Below are 17832 nucleotides of genomic sequence, written 5' to 3' on the forward strand. Positions count from 1 at the left end.
GACAAGAGTCATTGTTACGAAGACCCCCACCATTTTGCAATACATAGAAAAGATATATGAGATGTAAGATGCCCTACTATCCTAATAAAAAGGCCTAACCTCCTACCTAAAGGAGAGCTGGGTTCGTTAAACCTAATCTGCCAATGCCATGTCCATGAGAGGAGCCCCCAACCCTCGTTACTTTGGAATGAGGTCTCTATCTCAGACTCCGCAGGGACACAAAGACTGGGTCAGCTTCAAGACGACTGCAGCATCGGTATCAGCGATGGTGGCGATGCCCTCTAGTCGGAATCCCTCTGATTATCTGTCTAAAGTGTGATGTATTTATACAGATCTACAAGGCCCCCTGACGTAGGAGTATTCCTAAACAATAGATAACAGGCATGCTTGGGACGGCAATTAATATCAACAATCCCTCGAAAGTATAGAGAGGGAAGATCCCTGAGTGTGAACACCTACTGTTTGTTTGTCTTTGGTGCTTGATCTTGACGCCTTGGCGCGGTGACACTGATAATGTAACTCATAACAAGTGGCTTAACTATAAACAAGGCAGCCATCTTAAAAGAAATAAATAATTAAATGGGCTAAGACAGAGCAAGCTAAGTAGGTTAAAAGTCACTAAGTGACGTGGCATGAGTCTACAAGCCAGAGGCTAAGCTAACTCCTGTTATCCCATTAAAAGGAACTAGGATTCACTACTGGTCAGAGTCAATGGGCTGATGTCTCAACCCTTCAATGCAGCATGCAGCACTAGAAAGAGTTGCCTCTTGTCACTATGCCTTTTTGCCCTCTATTTGGAGCTGTTTGTGGATAGAGTACGCAGACATCCGCACGTAGTGAGTATCACCAGGGGGGGTTGGAAGCATAAACTCGCTTTATATGCTGACAATGTTATGATAGCCATTACACAACCATTCACATTCCTTTCTTTGCTGATGCAGGAGTTGGAAGCCGTCGGGAGAGCTTCTGGCTTTGAAGTAAACCTTCAGAAATCACAGGCTTTTAATCTTACCATTCTACAAGCTCATCAACTCCAACTAGAATGTCTTTTCCCTTTTCCTTGTGATACCCACAGGGTCACATACCTCAGCCTGCAAAAATACTCCACACTAGAGTGTGCAGAGGAGCCTAATTATGTTCTCTACTGCCTGATCAGATCTACAGTCTTGGAAGTGAGGCTCCCTCTCTTGGTTGGGAAGGCTTGCGGTGGCTAAGATGACCCTACTACCGAAGATACTCTACGTTATACAGACATTGCCACTGCAGCCTCCCCAATATATCTTTGGTAAGCTACAGCATCTAATTGCAGTTTACATACAGAGTGGTAAAAAGGCATGCATGGCAAAGAAACAAGCATATCTTGCAGTGGCAGAGGGTGGATTGGGTATTCTCCACTTGGTGCAGTACTGTCAGGCAGCACAGCTCGGATATTTGGTAGAATGATCTAGGCCTCAAACTAAGAAGCACTGATGCTTTATAGGCCAAGGAGAAGCTGGGATCCCCATCTGGAAGGTGACATAACTCCCTAGGCCACATTGACCTATGGGTTTGTATCTCTCCCATAGTTAGGGCGATGGTAGGAACCTGGGTCAAGGTGCAGTTGCCTCAGAAGCTCTCCACCAGTATATCACAGGAAACACGGATTATGGTTAATCCTGACTTCCGTCCAGCCGTCTAAGGGACCGCATTGTTACAGTGGCAAAAAGCCAATTGTAGATGGGTGGGGGACTGATTCGACCAAGATGGTCTTATGGACTTTGCACAGGTCTAGTCTGATTATGGCGGCCCACCCTGCGCACATTGGCAGTATATTGCCATTCTGCAGTGGGTTACATAACCACAAATATGACCACACACCAGCCGACTCCTCACATATTTTGAGAAATGGCTCCTCACTCATTGCACCGACAAAGGCCTTCTTTTCATTAACTATGCCTTCCTTAACTCCTCGGTAACAAATACTAAATATCCAGCACTGCAGCGATGGGAACTTGAGCGTGAGTGCCACTTTACCCCTAGAGAGTGGTCTGACATTTTACATCAAGCCTGCACATCTGCTTGTAGCACCTCCATTAGGGAGACTTTACTAAAAATGACACACTATTGGTAATACACCTCTGCTAGAACAGCTAAATGGAAACAGGGCGGGGATGATGGATGCTTGAGGCAATGCGTACATCCAGGCACATTGGCACATATTCTCTGGCATTGCCCAAACTACAGCAGTATTGGACGGATGTCTTGGCAGACCATAATGGGATGCACTAAACCAACCTGCCCAAGTTCTCCAGCAAAATTTTGTCGGGCCTTCCCAATGCTCTAATATACACTCCTATGAGCGGTGAGGTGTACCGCAATCACCCTTGCTCTCTGTCCAAGTGGGGTACAGATAGGATGCAGACAAGGCTGTATTGGCAGCATAAACTATGAGAACTCCTTGGCATGGAGAAGCTGATGGCAAAAGTGGACTGCAAATTGCCACAATTTAATTAAACTTGGGAGCCCTGGATACAGTTTTTATCTAAAAAATTCAGGGAACTATCCTGTCCTGCCTCCCTATGGGTACTTTGTCTCACACAAACAGACCATGATGCTAACTGAGGTGTAGAAATAGCGACTTAACCTGCTTTATCTAACCCCTGGCCTGAACACATTACATTTCCTGATGCCGGGATTTGTCAAGCAGGTCCCTACCTTCTTTCTCTTGACATTCCTCTTAACCTTACCACCTCCCCCTCACCCCTGATTAACCGCCCTTTCCCACTGCTACACCTCACTGGACAACAGATGTAGGTGAGCAGATTGTTATGTATTGTTTACTTTTTGGAACTCAATGAAACAGATGTAAACCTAAATATGCTGTTTCACCTGGCACACCTCTGGGAGCCCTGGGTGGAAAGAGCAATGTGAAAGTTGCACAAAACTCTATCAAAGGCCAAAAGCAAACAATCATGTATGTTCCTGGTGCTGGCATTCTTGCATGCCTCTATGTGTGTATATATTTTTACACAGCATAAATTTAACATGTAAGCAGTGGAGTACTGTATTTTAATGGAGTTCATTGGAAGATGACATATAATTGTGTACATTAATTGAGGATTGTGTTTATTGTGCTTGCATTGAATTAGCAGGTAAAGTTCAAAGCCCTTGGAATTACTCATACAGCCATGTATGTACTACTCTCTACTCTTATTGCTAGCAGACTTGTTCTGTATTCTCTGTCTTGCAAACTCTGGTCAGTTGACTGGGGCCCTATCACAGGTTTAGCATTTCCACAGGAACAAGACCTGTATCAGTGGTTGGACCATTATGGTTCAGCTGCTTCCTTAGAGAATGTGAGCCTAACTATCTAAAGGCACAGTTTTAAAACCCAGGGGCATATTTATCATTGTGTTTCATTGCCCTTGCACCAGGGAAGGGGGAGCAAGGGGGATGCAACAACAAAGTCAGATTTATCAAGCCACACGAGGCCACTTTGCGTGGCCCGAGTGCCTTGCTAAATCTAGAGTAACCTAAGGCTCTGTAAATTACTGCCTTGCCTTACTCTGACCCAGGGAAGCATCCATGGGTGGAGTGTGGGTGTCCCCATGCATCCATCCATGGATTTTGGTGCATTCCCAGATTTACCAACAGTGGTAAACCTGGGAATGCGTCAAAATGCTGCAAATTTCCAGGGGAGGTGCAATGAGGAGAAATATGTTTATTTCTACTTGTTGTTTCCTCTTTCTAAATGTGCTACACTTTGCAAGGGGTAAATAACCCCTTAGATGCTCAGACATTTGCTGTTCCAGTTATGAGCCCTTTTTAATTGTCTGGGGCGCTTTGTGCTTAGGCCTTCATAACGTTTTTTCCACAAAAGATATCCAGGCCAAATTTGCATCCTTTTTCCCACATAGTTTGAGAATTTTGCTTGAGGAAACCAAGCAAGTAGCCACATTTAACGATTTATTTGGCAAAAACAGGGAATAAAGCACTATGCAAGAAACTGTAGGTTTTTTTCTACAAATGGCACCAATAACTGATTCACTGTGCTAAGACGGCCATTTTTCATCTTTAAGCAACTAGTAGAATCATAACAAAATCATTTTTTACAACAATTATTCACTTTGTTTTAAGTAGTAGTTGAGTGTTCCCATTTTGTGTGGTTTTGCATACTTGCAGTTTGTGGTGGATATATGTGTAAAACTCATTGGTGAACACAGAATGCTGTATATTTTTAAACAGTAGACAACATTCAAAATTCAACAAACGGTCAGTTGTGTACATTTCACATGGTTTTCCTAGAGAAACAAATTGAAATAAACAAATAATTAGGATAAGTAGGAAAATAGTTCTCCCATTGGTCATTTTACAAAATTAAAATGCATATGTTTCTGGTTGTAGGTATGTAGTGTTTGTCAGTTGTCTAAAAAGATGAGCTACACAGAACCATTAACTGAGCTGCAGCTTATTATGATATTTCATTGTGTACCAACCAGGCTTCAATAAATATGGTAAAATCTTCTAAATGAAAAATGAAGGTCTATAAATCTTATGCATGTTCTAAATGTGCCCAAGATACTGAGTTTAGAAACAGCTGTTATTTGACAGCTATGAAGTTGAGTTTACTCATACTGTCATGTGATTCAGTGGCCAATTTGCTAAAATGTGTTCTTTCTTGTGCAATGGCTTATATGAAGAAGCCAAAAAACAGAGAGGAATTCAATTGATTATAACAAGCATTCAAGTATATTCTCTGGATACAAACAGTACCATACTTGCATGGCTGGGCCCATATCTTTGACATGAAAGGCTCAACATGGGGACATCAAAAGTTTTGCCATTTTGGCAATGTGAGTAGCAGAGGTATTTTGGTGCAGGATTTTGACACCACCAAGGAAAACCTACTAAATCTAGACTTTTCAGAAAACCAGAAACCAAGGGCAGTCGAGGATGGTGTGCCTTACTGTTGATCCTCTTCTCCTGATAAACACAGCACCCAACTTATGAGGGTGGGCCTGTCACTATATCATGATCAGTCCCAAAGCACAATGTTGAAGGCATCATATTTTCTCAAGGAAAACTTACCCATTTTGGCAATGTGAGTGTGGTATTTGGGCCCGACTTGGATGTCACAGAGTAAAAACAACTAAACCTAGACATTTCTGAAAACTAGACACAAAGGAAAGTCTAGGTTGGTGTGACATACATGGCTCCCACTCTTCTGCCTTATCCAGAATGCACTGTGAATATCAAACTCTGGCTTATATTGAACCCACAAGTGTCATTCTATTTTGATCAGAGGGAATGTGGCAAAATTGGGTGCAAGAATTTGGTGGGTCCCTGAATATTCCATAACATTTTCCCACAGAAATTTGAAGAAAATGCATAATTTTAACCAAAGTTTGATATTTTCAATGCATCCAGCGTATGAAAACATATAGGGATTCATACAAGTCAAGCCAATCTGTGTTCACCTGGTTCTCAGGATTTCAGAACTGCCCAGATTTGTTAGGGTTCCCTGTGTGCCAGCTGACTCATAGCCCAAATAGTACATCATATACCATGGCAAGTGAGGGAAAATTGGGATTTACTTCCTCACTGCCAACCCTTGTGGCAATACTTGAGGGTGAGGAGGGAGTAGAAAAACCGTTGCGGCTTTTGGTGGTGGTGGTAGTCAGGCCCAATGCTGGGCCACCTGCCCCATCCCTTCCTTTTTTTAGAAGAATACAAATTCCTGGAATTTTAGTAGACTTTCTGCTCCCCTCCTAGGGACTGATGTGGAATAAGTCTTCCAAAATTGCCCACAGGGGACAGAAAATCAAGAGAGGGGTTCAGGTGTGATGCATGAGTAGGCTGCCCACCCTTTCCTTTCTATCAATAAAAATCCAGGTATTTTAGTGAGCTTGTTGCCCTAATGGAGTTAATTGAGGGTTAACACCTCCAATCTAACCCGAGGGAAGGAAGAAAGGCGGTTCTGCCCTTTTTGGGGGGCTGAGAGGGGCATAGTCCAGTGCCACGGTGTGCAGCCACAATGCATTTTATAAAAATAATATTGTTCCCTCATGTTTACTGCCCTCTTTCCTAGTGGGGGAAATTGGGCTATATCCCCAGTCTCACTCTTGGTGGGGCAGAAAGACAGATGTGCCCTTTGGAGTTAGGGGAGCACTAGCCCTTTAATAACGGGGTACCCCCAAAACAAATCCCTGATGTTCTAGTGAACTTTCTGCTCCTGGGGACAGATTAGGCATAAATCCCTAATCTGCCCACCGGCGTGCAGAAAAACTGCTGTGCAGTTTTTTGCAGTACAGAAACCGATGCCAGGGTGGGCCGCCTCTCCCAATTTTATAAAAGTTATTGTTCCTTGGTGTCTGGTTTGCTTTCTGCCCAAATGGGCAGTACAAGTGGGGATAAAACTTTCTAATCACCCACCGAGGGGGAGGGTAGAACAATTAATTTGTCCTGGAGTGCGCTGTAGCCCCTTGCCAGGGGGACGGCACCCAGCCAAAAAACAAATCCTGGATGTGCTAATGGACATTATGCCCCTGAATGGGACGCAGAAAAACTGTGGTGCCATTTTTTGGGTGGGCACATGGCAAAATGCCAGGATGAGCCACCTCATCCCTTTTTCCTGTAAATTACCCTTAAAATGCGAATAGGCTATCCCATTTTTCAAAACTTGTAGGAACACTTGCTGCACCCTGTTCCCTGGTGTCTATTAAATGGATTGGTGCATGTGGATCACAGTCAAGTGGTGATTCGTAAGCAGGGATTGTAGGAAAGTACCATCTTGCCTGGCATGTTACCCCCATATTTCACTGTATATATGTTGTTTTAGTGTATGTGTCACTGGGACCCTGCCAGCCAGGGCCCCAGTGCTCATAAGTGTGCCCTGTATGTGTTCCCTGTGTGATGACTAACTGTCTCACTGAGGCTCTGCCAACCAGAACCTCAGTGGTTATGCTCTCTCTGCTTTCTAAATTGTCACTAACAGGCTAGTGACAAATTTCACCAATTCACATTGGCATACTGGAACACCCTTATAATTCCCTAGTATATGGCACTGATGGACCCAGGGTATTGGGGTTCCAGGAGATCCCTATGGGCTGCAGCATTTCTTTTGCCACCCATAGGGAGCTCTGACAATTCTTACACAGGCCTGCCACTGCAGCCTGAGTGAAATAACGTCCACGTTATTTCACAGCCATTTACCACTGCACTTAAGTAACTTATAAGTCACCTATATGTCTAACCTTCACCTGGTGAAGGTTGGGTGCTAAGGGCCATATGTACGAACACATTTTCCCATAGACACAGAATAGGTAAAATGGTTTCCTACATCTGGCCCTAAGTTACTTAGTGTGTGGGCACCCTGGCACTAGCCAAGGTGCCCCCACATCGTTCAGGGCAAATTCCCCGGACTTTGTGAGTGCGGGGACACCATTTCACGCGTGCACTATACATAGGTCACTACCTATGTATAGTGTCACATGGCCATGTAACATGTCTAAGATGATGGAATTGTCACCCCAATGCCATTCTGGCATTGAGGAGACAATTCCATGATCCCCCGAGTCTCTAGCACAGACCCGGGTACTGCCAAACTGCCTTTCCTGGGGTTTCACTGCAGCTGCTACTGCTGCCAACCCCTCAGACAGGTTTCTGCCCTCCTGGGGTCCAGCCAGGCTTGGCCCAGGAAGGCAGAACAAAGGACTTCCTCAGAGAGAGGGTGTTACATCCTCTCCCTTTGGAAAAAGGTGTCAGGGCTGGGGAGGAGTAGCCTCCCCCAGCCTCTGGAAATGCTTTGATGGGCACAGATGGTGCCCATCTCTGCATAAGCCAGTCTACACCGGTTCAGGGATCCCCCAGCCCTGCTCTGGCGCGAAACTGGACAAAGGAAAGGGGAGTGACCACTCCCCTGACCTGCACCTCCCCTGGGAGGTGCCCAGAGCTCCTCCAGCGTGCCCCAGACCTCTGCCATCTTGGATTCAGAGGTGTGCTGGCACACTGGACTGCTCTGAGTGGCCAGGGCCAGCAGGTGACGTCAGAGACTCCTTCTGATAGGCTCTTACCTGTGTTACTAGCCTATCCTCCTTCCTAGGTAGCCAAACCTCCTTTTCTGGCTATTTAGGGTCTCTGCTTTGGGGAATTCTTCAGATTCCGAATGCAAGAGCTCACCAGAGTTCCTCTGCATCTCTCTCTTCAATGTCTGCCAAAGGATCGACCGCTGACTACTCAGGACGCCTGCAAAACTGCAACAAAGTAGCAAAGACGACTACTGCAACCTTGTATCGCTACATCCTGCTGGCTTTCTCGCCTGTTTCCTGGTGGTGCATGCTCTGGGGGTAGCCTACCTCCTTCTTGCACCAGGAGCTCTGAAGAAATCTCCCGTGGGTCGATGGAATCCTCCCCCTGCAACCGCAGGCAACGAAAAGACTGCATCACCGATCCTCTGGGTCCCCTCTCAGCACGACGAGCGTGGTCCCTGGAACTCAGCAACTCTGTCCAAGTGACTCCCACAGTCCAGTGACTCTTCAGTCCAAGTTTGGTGGAGGTAAGTCCTTGCCTCCCCACGCTAGACTGCATTGCTGGGTACCGCGTGATTTGCAGCTTCTCTGGCTCCTGTGCATTCTTCCTGGATTTCCTTCGTGCACAGCCAAGCCTGGGTCCCCGACACTCTAAGCTGCAGTGCACAACCTTCTGAGTTGTTCTCCGGCGTCGTGGGACTCCCTTTTCTTACTTGGGTTGGACTCTGGTTCACTCCTCTTCCAAGTGCCTGATCCGGTACTTGTGCGGGTGCTGCCTGCTTCTGTGAGGGCTCCCTGACTTGCTGGGCGCCCCCTCTGTCTCCTCATCCAAGTGGCGACATCCTGGTCCCTCCTGGGCCACAGCAGCATCCAAAAACCCTAACCGCGACCCTTGCAGCTAGCAAGGCTTGTTTCTTGTCTTTCTGCGTGGGAACACCTCTGCAAGCTTCTTCACGAGGTGGAACATCCATCCTGCAAAGGGGAAGTTTCTAGCAGAAACCAAAGCTTCTTCCACCCAGTGGCAGCTTCTTTACACCCTCAGCTGGCATTTCCTGGGCATCTGCCCACTCTCGACATTGTCGCGACTCTTGAACTTGGTCCCCTTGTTTCACAGGTACTCAGGTCTGGAAATCCACTGTTGTTGCTTTGCTGGTGTTGGTCTTCCATGCAGACAACCCCCTATCACGACTTCTGTGCTCTCTGGGGGTTATAGGTGCACTTTACACCTACTTTTCAGAGTCTTGGGGTGGGCTATTTTTCTAACCCTCACTGTTTTCTTACAGTCCCAGCGACCCTCTACAAGCTCACATAGGTTTGGGGTCCATTTGTGGTTCGCATTCCACTTTTGAAGTATATGGTTTGTGTTGCCCCTATACCTATGTGCTCCTATTGCAATTTACTGTAACTTTACATTGCTTGCATTACTTCCTTTTGCTATTACTGCATATTTTTGGTATTGTGTACATATATCTTGTGTATATTTGGCATCCTCATACTGAGGGTACTCACTGAGATACTTTTGGCATATTGTCATAAAAATAAAGTACCTTTATTTTTAGTATATCTGTGTATTGTGTTTTCTTATGATATTGTGCATATGACACCAGTGGTATAGTAGGAGCTTTGCATGTCTCCTAGTTCAGCCTAAGATGCTCTGCTATAGCTACCTTCTATCAGCCTAAGCTGCTAGAAACACCTCTTCTACACTAATAAGGGATAACTGAACCTGGTACAGAGTGTAAGTACCCCTTGGTACCCACTACAAGCCAGGCCAGCCTCCTACAGGGATCGACTAGGGAGCGGTACCTCCTGAAAGCAGACACTGTCCCCAACCTATTCGTACCTTCCCACACAAGACAGTGCTCGGGGGCAGTATTATGCCCTCCAAGCACCAATGAAAGCAACAGCAGCCTGTGTGATGTTTACACTGCACGCCACGGTAACTAAAAAATAAATTTAGGATGAGAGAGAAGCTCTTACTTTCCATTCTGCATTACTTTTGGCTTTTTTTTAAAATAAAAGTCTTCTGGTGTTTGCACCGGAAGGGCTTCCTTTGAGAATGCAGTGATGAGCATGCCCACTGTACTACAGAGGTAATGCAGTGGAAGGGATCGGTTCATCCACCACACTAAAGTTGATAATGGGTAGGTGGAAGGATAAGAGAAGATCAGTTTAGTGGTAAAGCTTGTTTTTTACTGTGTGGTCTGTGGTGTGTCGTCAAATGTGGTTGGGAATATATTGTTAGCATGCAGACTACGAGAAGACGTATCTGGCTGCTATTCATTTTTTAAAGCCCACGCAGTGTGTTACAGTTGCAAACAGGCTTAAGGGGGTGACGTAACCGCCAGTGTTCTGCATTTTGAAGAAGTCAAAAGCAACGTTCTCATAAGTCTGTGGACGGGCAGAGAAAATGATGGGATAAAGTGTACAATGAAAGAGGTACAATCGGGTTATCAGTCAAACTTGTGCACTCCAGGCTGTAGCATTCCACCATGTTAGTAATAGCAGTGGTTAAATGACTATTGAATCTAAGAATAAAAATCACGCTGTTAGGGGGTGAAGCGAAACTGTGAGAATGATCAGAAATAATATGTTTTGTATAGTAAACTAACTGCATGAATTAAGTGTCACTGTTACACACATTGAAGTATTATTCAACAAATATGCATATTGCCCGACTATACTGTAATTAGGCACGTTTTACATACTGGTAAAGTGTGCCAGAGACACAAATGCATTGCACAGTATTATTGATTCTTGAGTGGTATAGTATGTATAGCAAATTAAATTACAATATTACTGAATTGATAATTATGAGAAAAGCAATGCTGGACGTGAAAGTCGTTTGCATGCTAGTGCAAAGAAACAATGGTACATATTTACAAATGATAACGTACACAGGCCCACTGAACATTATTGTTCATCAGTTTATGTAAATCCGTAAAAGTATGTTACATTAATGTGGCTGTGTTGTATCCCGTTTTGTTAACTGTGAATAAAGTGATATGGAAAGCAAGAAGCAGTTATATGTTAACATAAAATACAATGTTAAATACATCACAGTGGAGATCACACACTTAATGTCTGCTTAGAGATATAGGTCGTAAGTACCAGGATTCACAAGCAGTCGAAGCAAAAGGAATTAGTGAATGGTGTCTCATAAGAATGAAATTAGATGCGGGTATGAAGAGGATCTTGTAAGGAAGAATCAGAGACTCTACGGGGCCTTCTTGAGATTAACGGTCTTGCTAGATATAATTAATACAACCAATAATCAATTTCAGCCTCTATTCAGAACCTGGCATACTTAACTCAGAACATGGTGTACCGAGTCTAAAAGTATGATCTATTCACTCTCCCTTCCCTCTAGCTATAGTTATCAATTAAGCCCCTAGAAGGTTTGTGAATCTATCTATAGCAAAGAAGGTGAACTGTTTTATTATGTTTTGTGATGGCAGCAAAATGCTTGAAATCTGGTTACTTTTATCATTTTTGTGTAAGTTTTAGTAATGTTCTTGAATCACAGTCTTTAATGGCCGAATGGTGCTGCCAATACACAATTGTTTTCATTGGCATTTAATGAGGTACACCTCGAAGGACTGTTGCAGTTCACACATTGGTTTATTTTGAATTGTAGTCCAGTAAAATCGAAACCATCAATAGGTAGCCCCTCCTGTATAAATATAAGAAAAATAAAGAAATGACCCAATTTGATTCCTGAGAAATTTTCACGAAGTCCTCATCACTTCTGTAAAATATTCAAAATACACTGCCAACTTCTATATAGTAACACATCCATCAGTGACCTCACACCACCAACTCCACAAATATGATGGAGATGATCTAATAGGCTCAGAAATCTTCTATCATTCTGAATCCATTGATCAAAGAAAATGATTCTATACCTATCACTTCTCCACATGGTGGTTGACAAGAACAAAACCATGCAAACCCAATATCGAAATGAATCACAATTTAAAAAACAAGACAACAGGCCTTCTACCTTTATGCAGGATCTGGAACAACATTATCATGTTCTTCAAGACCGCCTCAACATATGAAAGATCTGAAGAAACATATATTTAAATAACATCCTATTACAGTAAGGGTTCACGTCTGCTCTAAGAACCAAGCTACCCCTCTAATCACTCCTTGACAGTATATTTTCCTTGTACAGCTTTTCGCTGCCTTGCGATTACATTTGCGCTGTACAAATACCACATGCCTGAGACAGCCGTTCTCCCTCACTTATTTAGTTTTCTCAGAGACTTCCCAGTGTTGAACAGCGGGCATTCACAAAGTGGCAGAGGTAGAAAAGTTAAAAAATGCAAATCTTAACTTTTTGTCTTAACAAGTCTGTGGTGTGAAACAGCTTAAACCCATATATTCTCGCTGCTTGGCCGGCCACCAAGTGAAAACGCGAAGGCGGCTTTATCAACAGAACATAGACTGGAAGTTGGCAGTCCAACTTGCTGCTATCACCAGTGCCAAGTCGAGAGCAATGGGCTGTGCATATAACAGTCTCGGAAGAGCAGAAGCCTCCCACTCACCAGTACACGCCGCCCACACAGTGCTCCATATTATCTTACTCTTTTTGTCAGGAAAAACTCAGCAGATTGTCTCTAATCCAGAGACATAAATATGCATGAATCCGTAAACCTCATGCTGTCGGATGTCCCTGCATTTAATCCCTGTCCAAATTCCTTACGTGCGAGTGTTTCCACCTATGAATAAAAGAGCACCTCTGTTGTTTCACGGTGATAAAGTTGAACTATGTGAATGTTCGACACATTCTTGCTTTTTTAAGTTGACCTTTTGTGAAAGCATTGTGCTACAAGTAGGAAAAATGCGAACATGTACACTAGTGAATAATGGCCCATGTACCAACAAGTAATGACGACATCATATTGTTCTTCAGCGATTCTGTTGTAAAATTATTGATTGCTTTTGAAGGAGCAATGCTAGGAGACACAAATATATAACGACGCCTAATAATAGCTTAGGATATATCATATAGTGAATGCAATTATTCCTTCAAAAATGCAGCAGGAGCAGTGTAATTTGCTTCCCCTACAACAAGGTTCCTTATGGCGTAAATCAAAGCTCAAACATCCGCTGCTGCTTCGTGCATATGCACAGCATCATTGCGAATTCTAGGTGCACTTCATACCGAATGGGGAGATATTTCAACTCTGCAGGCGAAGTTACAGTAAGTACATAACTTTTGCACTTTATAAAATGTATGAAGTTTGATTTGGTAATTGAGGATAAGTCTGTACTCATATAGTCGACAACATAGCAGGATGCGAACAATATTTAAAAATAAAGATAAGTAAAAAATGAAAATAAATAAATCACCAAAAAGTAAATATAGGGAGTGACATTATAATAGAAAAGAAGAAAGAAAGCTAGAAGGAGAAAAAGGAAAAAGGAAAACAAAGAAAGGAAAAATAAAAAAGCAAGAAGGATATCAAGTACATGTTGGGACAAAATTATGATACAGTTTTCAGAAGATAAAATATCCTATTAAAATCAGAGTGAAATATATAATAAATAACTCATAGCATAGATTAAATTAATCAAAACGTGGTTATTCTTGTGAAGACACAATAGCATTAAGATTAGCACTATGAAATAAATAGTTTCAACATTTTAGCAGGCATCACCATAGAACAATAGTTTATAATTGGGAGAGTCATCATCTTGACTGTGTCCATGGACCCACCAAGGTAAAAATAAAGGAGACCATTTTTGTGAACGGAGATGGATTTTAGTAAATATTTCATCTGTAATCATTTTAAGAGTATCCCTAATAGAATTACAATACCAGATCTCCAAGTGTTGGACCTGGCCCTTTTACAGGGTCATTCCCCTGAGTTTTTGCCTTTTGCCTCCTTACTTTTCTGACCTTTGTTGGCTGACGTGTTGACTGAGCACTTTTTCACTGCTAACCAGTGCTAAAGTGCATGTGCTGTCCATTGTAAAATTGGTATGATTGGCTTATACCTAATTGGCATATTTAATTTGCCTATAAGTCTCTTGTAAAGTGGTATTCCTATACCCAGGGCCTGTAAAGTAAATGCTACTAGTGGACTTGCAGCGCTGCTTGCACCACCCACTGAAGTAGCCTTTCAAATCTATCTCGTGCCTGCTAGCGCAGGGCCTGTGTGCACAGTTTTCTGCCACAGGTTCCATGCATCTACATTTACTTGCTAGGCCCATGTAAGTCACCCCTAAGGTACACCCTAGCTAGCCCTATGGGTGGGGTGCCATGTATGTAGAAGGCAGGACATGTGCCAGGTTGTGTGGCCTGTTCTGGTCGTGACAAACAGCCTAACTTGGTATCTCACTGCTGTGAGTGCTGCCTTCTCATAGGATTGCATTAGAAATGCCCTGCCTTATGTGTAAGGGGTATTTTCTGATTGATGAGGGGTAGCGTAGGCATGTTTGTTATGGTTGTGATAGTGATAAGAAATGCTGCTTACTGATGTAGGTGTATTTTCTATTACTATTACAGAAATACCTCTTCTAGAAAGTGCATATTTATCTGTGCTTATGACTCTGGTGTTTTGCAGCTTGCCTCCCATCCATGTCTGGGCAGACTGACATTTGGGGCTCTGTGCATACTTTTCAGACAGCCTGTACACAGGGAGGATGGAGGTGTCACAGAGGTGCATCTACATATTGTATAGCCTTCCTGGGCTGAGAGAAGGGAGAGGCGGGGCACACCTGCATTTGTAAAGGCTGTGCCCTGGCCTCACACAATAGGGTCGTTTATTCCCCATTGATGTTTGGAGCCTGTGCTGGAGGAGAGAAAGGTCACTCCCAGAAACAGTTGTAACTGGTTGAAACCCTTCTCCTCCCCATTGCAAAACACAATGTAAACATAGTATAAGTACAGGGGAATGTTCCCCACATATTAGACATTCTTTGGACATTCTTGGGACTTCAGAAATCTTACCTGGAGCTGGACAGGACGCTGTTGAGAGGACGCACCAGGATTACCTTGGACTGCTGCTGCTGTGCTGACCTGTGACCTGCTTGGCCACTAGGAGAAACTGCCACTGCTGACATCCCTTTGTGTGCTGGCCTGTAGCTGGGTTTGCCAGCCCATTGCCCCTTCTTCACTCTTTGTCTCCAGAGGCAGGGTGCTGTGGCCCCTGACCTCTGTAAACCTTACTTCAGCACAAGGAGTGCTGCTTTACTGAAGTAGCGCTGGTTGGAGCGCTCTTTGTGGCCAAAAATCACCACTGCAGCCGGGGATCACTGTGGTGCCCCTCGCACTGTTTGGAGTGCTCTTTTGTGCCCAAAAATCACTGTCGCTGCCTGGGCATCCTATAATCACCAAGCAAGAGGATCGCACACCTTCTAGTGCCCCCGGGGCACGAGCAAAAGGTAAATGGAGCAAGCGTGCTCCTATTTGCACCCTCGGGCACGGTCCCCTTCTGGGAGCACCCCTGGGGCACCAGCCACCCTCCACTTCTGTTTAAATCACCGTGGTGGACTGGGAATCCACAGAAACACTCGTGCACCACATCGGGCGCGGGCGAGTGTGTCTTCACGGGCCCCAGGAGGGGTCAGATCACAGTCCCTGAGTAACAGGACTCGGGGGAAGGCGAGGGGAACGCCCTCTTACCCCTGGTCTCTGCTGTAGGAGTGGGACGCTCCTTCTTTTTCGAAGCCGGGCATCATTTGATTGAGAACAGGGAAGGGAGACCTTAACGGAGGCCACCTCCTCTGGCCCCCTATCTACTTGTTGGGCCTTGCCTGGCCCCCGCCCTGTGCGAAGGGTGTGTGGAGGCCAAGGGAAGCCTCCACCAAGATCGTGGGCCCCAGGAGATCTTGTTTCCCGCATTAGAGAGGGGGCAGACTGCCCCTCTCCCCCAGGAGCACCGTGTGGCCCCGTTCCGTGCATAGGAGTGCCGGGGGCCCCCATGCTCCTCTTCTAGGCCCGAGGAGTGCCTCTTCTTCATGAAAACAGGCAAGTTTTGAGGATATATTGGCTCAGTGAGCCTAGTATGGACCTTGGGGGGTTTACATGTTTCCAACCTGCTTTTATGACGCTACTTATAGGTGCTGATGTTTCTTTTATGGGCATAACATGCTGATATGTATTTTTTATGACTTGTGATATGTTCTCTAATGTTCCTTTTATGGGTATTTACGAGGTATTCATGACAAGTGCATAGAATTCTTACTGTAATTCCTGACTACTGCTTATGTTGCAGAATCCTGAGTACTTACGTGTTCTAATGTGACAACTGCGTATTCTTGCAGAGTATTAGTAACTTGTGTAACGTTCTGACAACTGCTAAGGTAACAGGGTATTACTTACATGTAGGGGGTCATTCTGACCTCGGCGGTAAAAGCCGCTTACCGCCGGTCAGAAGGCCGCCACAATACCGCCGCGGCCGCGGTCAGCCGCCACAGACATTCTGACCCACAACTGCAAAACCTCAAAAAATCCGCCCTCCACTGCAGTCCGCCACATCAGCGGCCAGCGGTAAACTGGAGAAGACCAAACCTCCACCGTTACGCCAACAGAAATACGCCCATCCCATTATGACCCGCAAATCCACGCGGCGGTCATTCAACCGCGGTATTCCATTGGCGGTACACACCGCCGCGGTCAAAATACACACACCTTTACAAACCCCTACCACATTGGACAATTTGAAAGGCACACACCTGAAACACATACACACACCACTTCCACACATCCAATACCATATAAAACACACACCCACATCACCCACAAACCCCTACCAACAAAAACCAGAGACGAAGGAGAGAGAGACACATCAGAGAATAGATAGCCAGACACACAGAGGCACACCACAACATCACACACACCACATAGAAGCACAAAGCACCACACACCAACACACACATCATCACATACACCACCCCACACCTCATACACACCACCCCATGGCACCACAAAGGCACCCACGCTTTTCGGACCAAGAACTCCGGGTCATGGTGGAGGAAATCATAAGAGTGGAACCCCAGCTCTTCGGCTCACAGGTTCAGCACACCACCATAGCAAGGAAGGCGGAGCTCTGGCAGCGGATCGTGGACAGGGTCAACGCGGTGGGACAGCATCCCAGAAATCAAGAGGACATCCGCAAACGATGGAACGACCTACGTGGGAAGGTGCGCTCGATGGTCTCGCGACAAAACATCGCAGTGCAGAAGACTAGCGGGGGACCCCCCACCCACTCCACCCGAATTCACAACATGGGAGCAAGAGGTACTCAACATCCTGCATCCTGATGGCCTCGCTGGAGTACACGGAGGAATGGACTCTGGTAAGTACAAGGCCAACCACTTCACCCCCCCCCCCAGCATGCTAACCCCCACCCTCACCCCCAACCCCCCAGCACACATCCTCCCTGAGAATGTCTCTCCAGCACAACCCACCGAACACCAACCCCTGCATGCCATCCCCAAACTATGGACACCCATCACCTAAGCATGACCACTGCACATACCCATCCCACCCCCCCACAAAACACCCTCACAACACCTCCCCCAAGGGAATGCCAGCACTGGGGGACAAGGGCACCCATAAAACGCAAGCTAATGCACACACAGAAACAATAACCATACCCTCTTACCCCATGCAGGACCCGAACGACAACACACAGGTCAGGAGGGACCAGAAATGTCCATCCCACCCCCGGAACAGGCCCCTAGTGATGACAGCAGCTCTGTCGACCTGGACCCTGATGACCAGCCCGGACCATCGGGGACCTCTGGGCAGTCGGTTCCCCTCACCCAGACACAGGCCACTGCAGACCCAACCCCCTCTGGGAACAACAGC

The sequence above is a fragment of the Pleurodeles waltl genome, chromosome 3_1, assembly GCF_031143425.1.
Source record: "Pleurodeles waltl isolate 20211129_DDA chromosome 3_1, aPleWal1.hap1.20221129, whole genome shotgun sequence".
NCBI lineage: Eukaryota > Metazoa > Chordata > Amphibia > Caudata > Salamandridae > Pleurodeles > Pleurodeles waltl.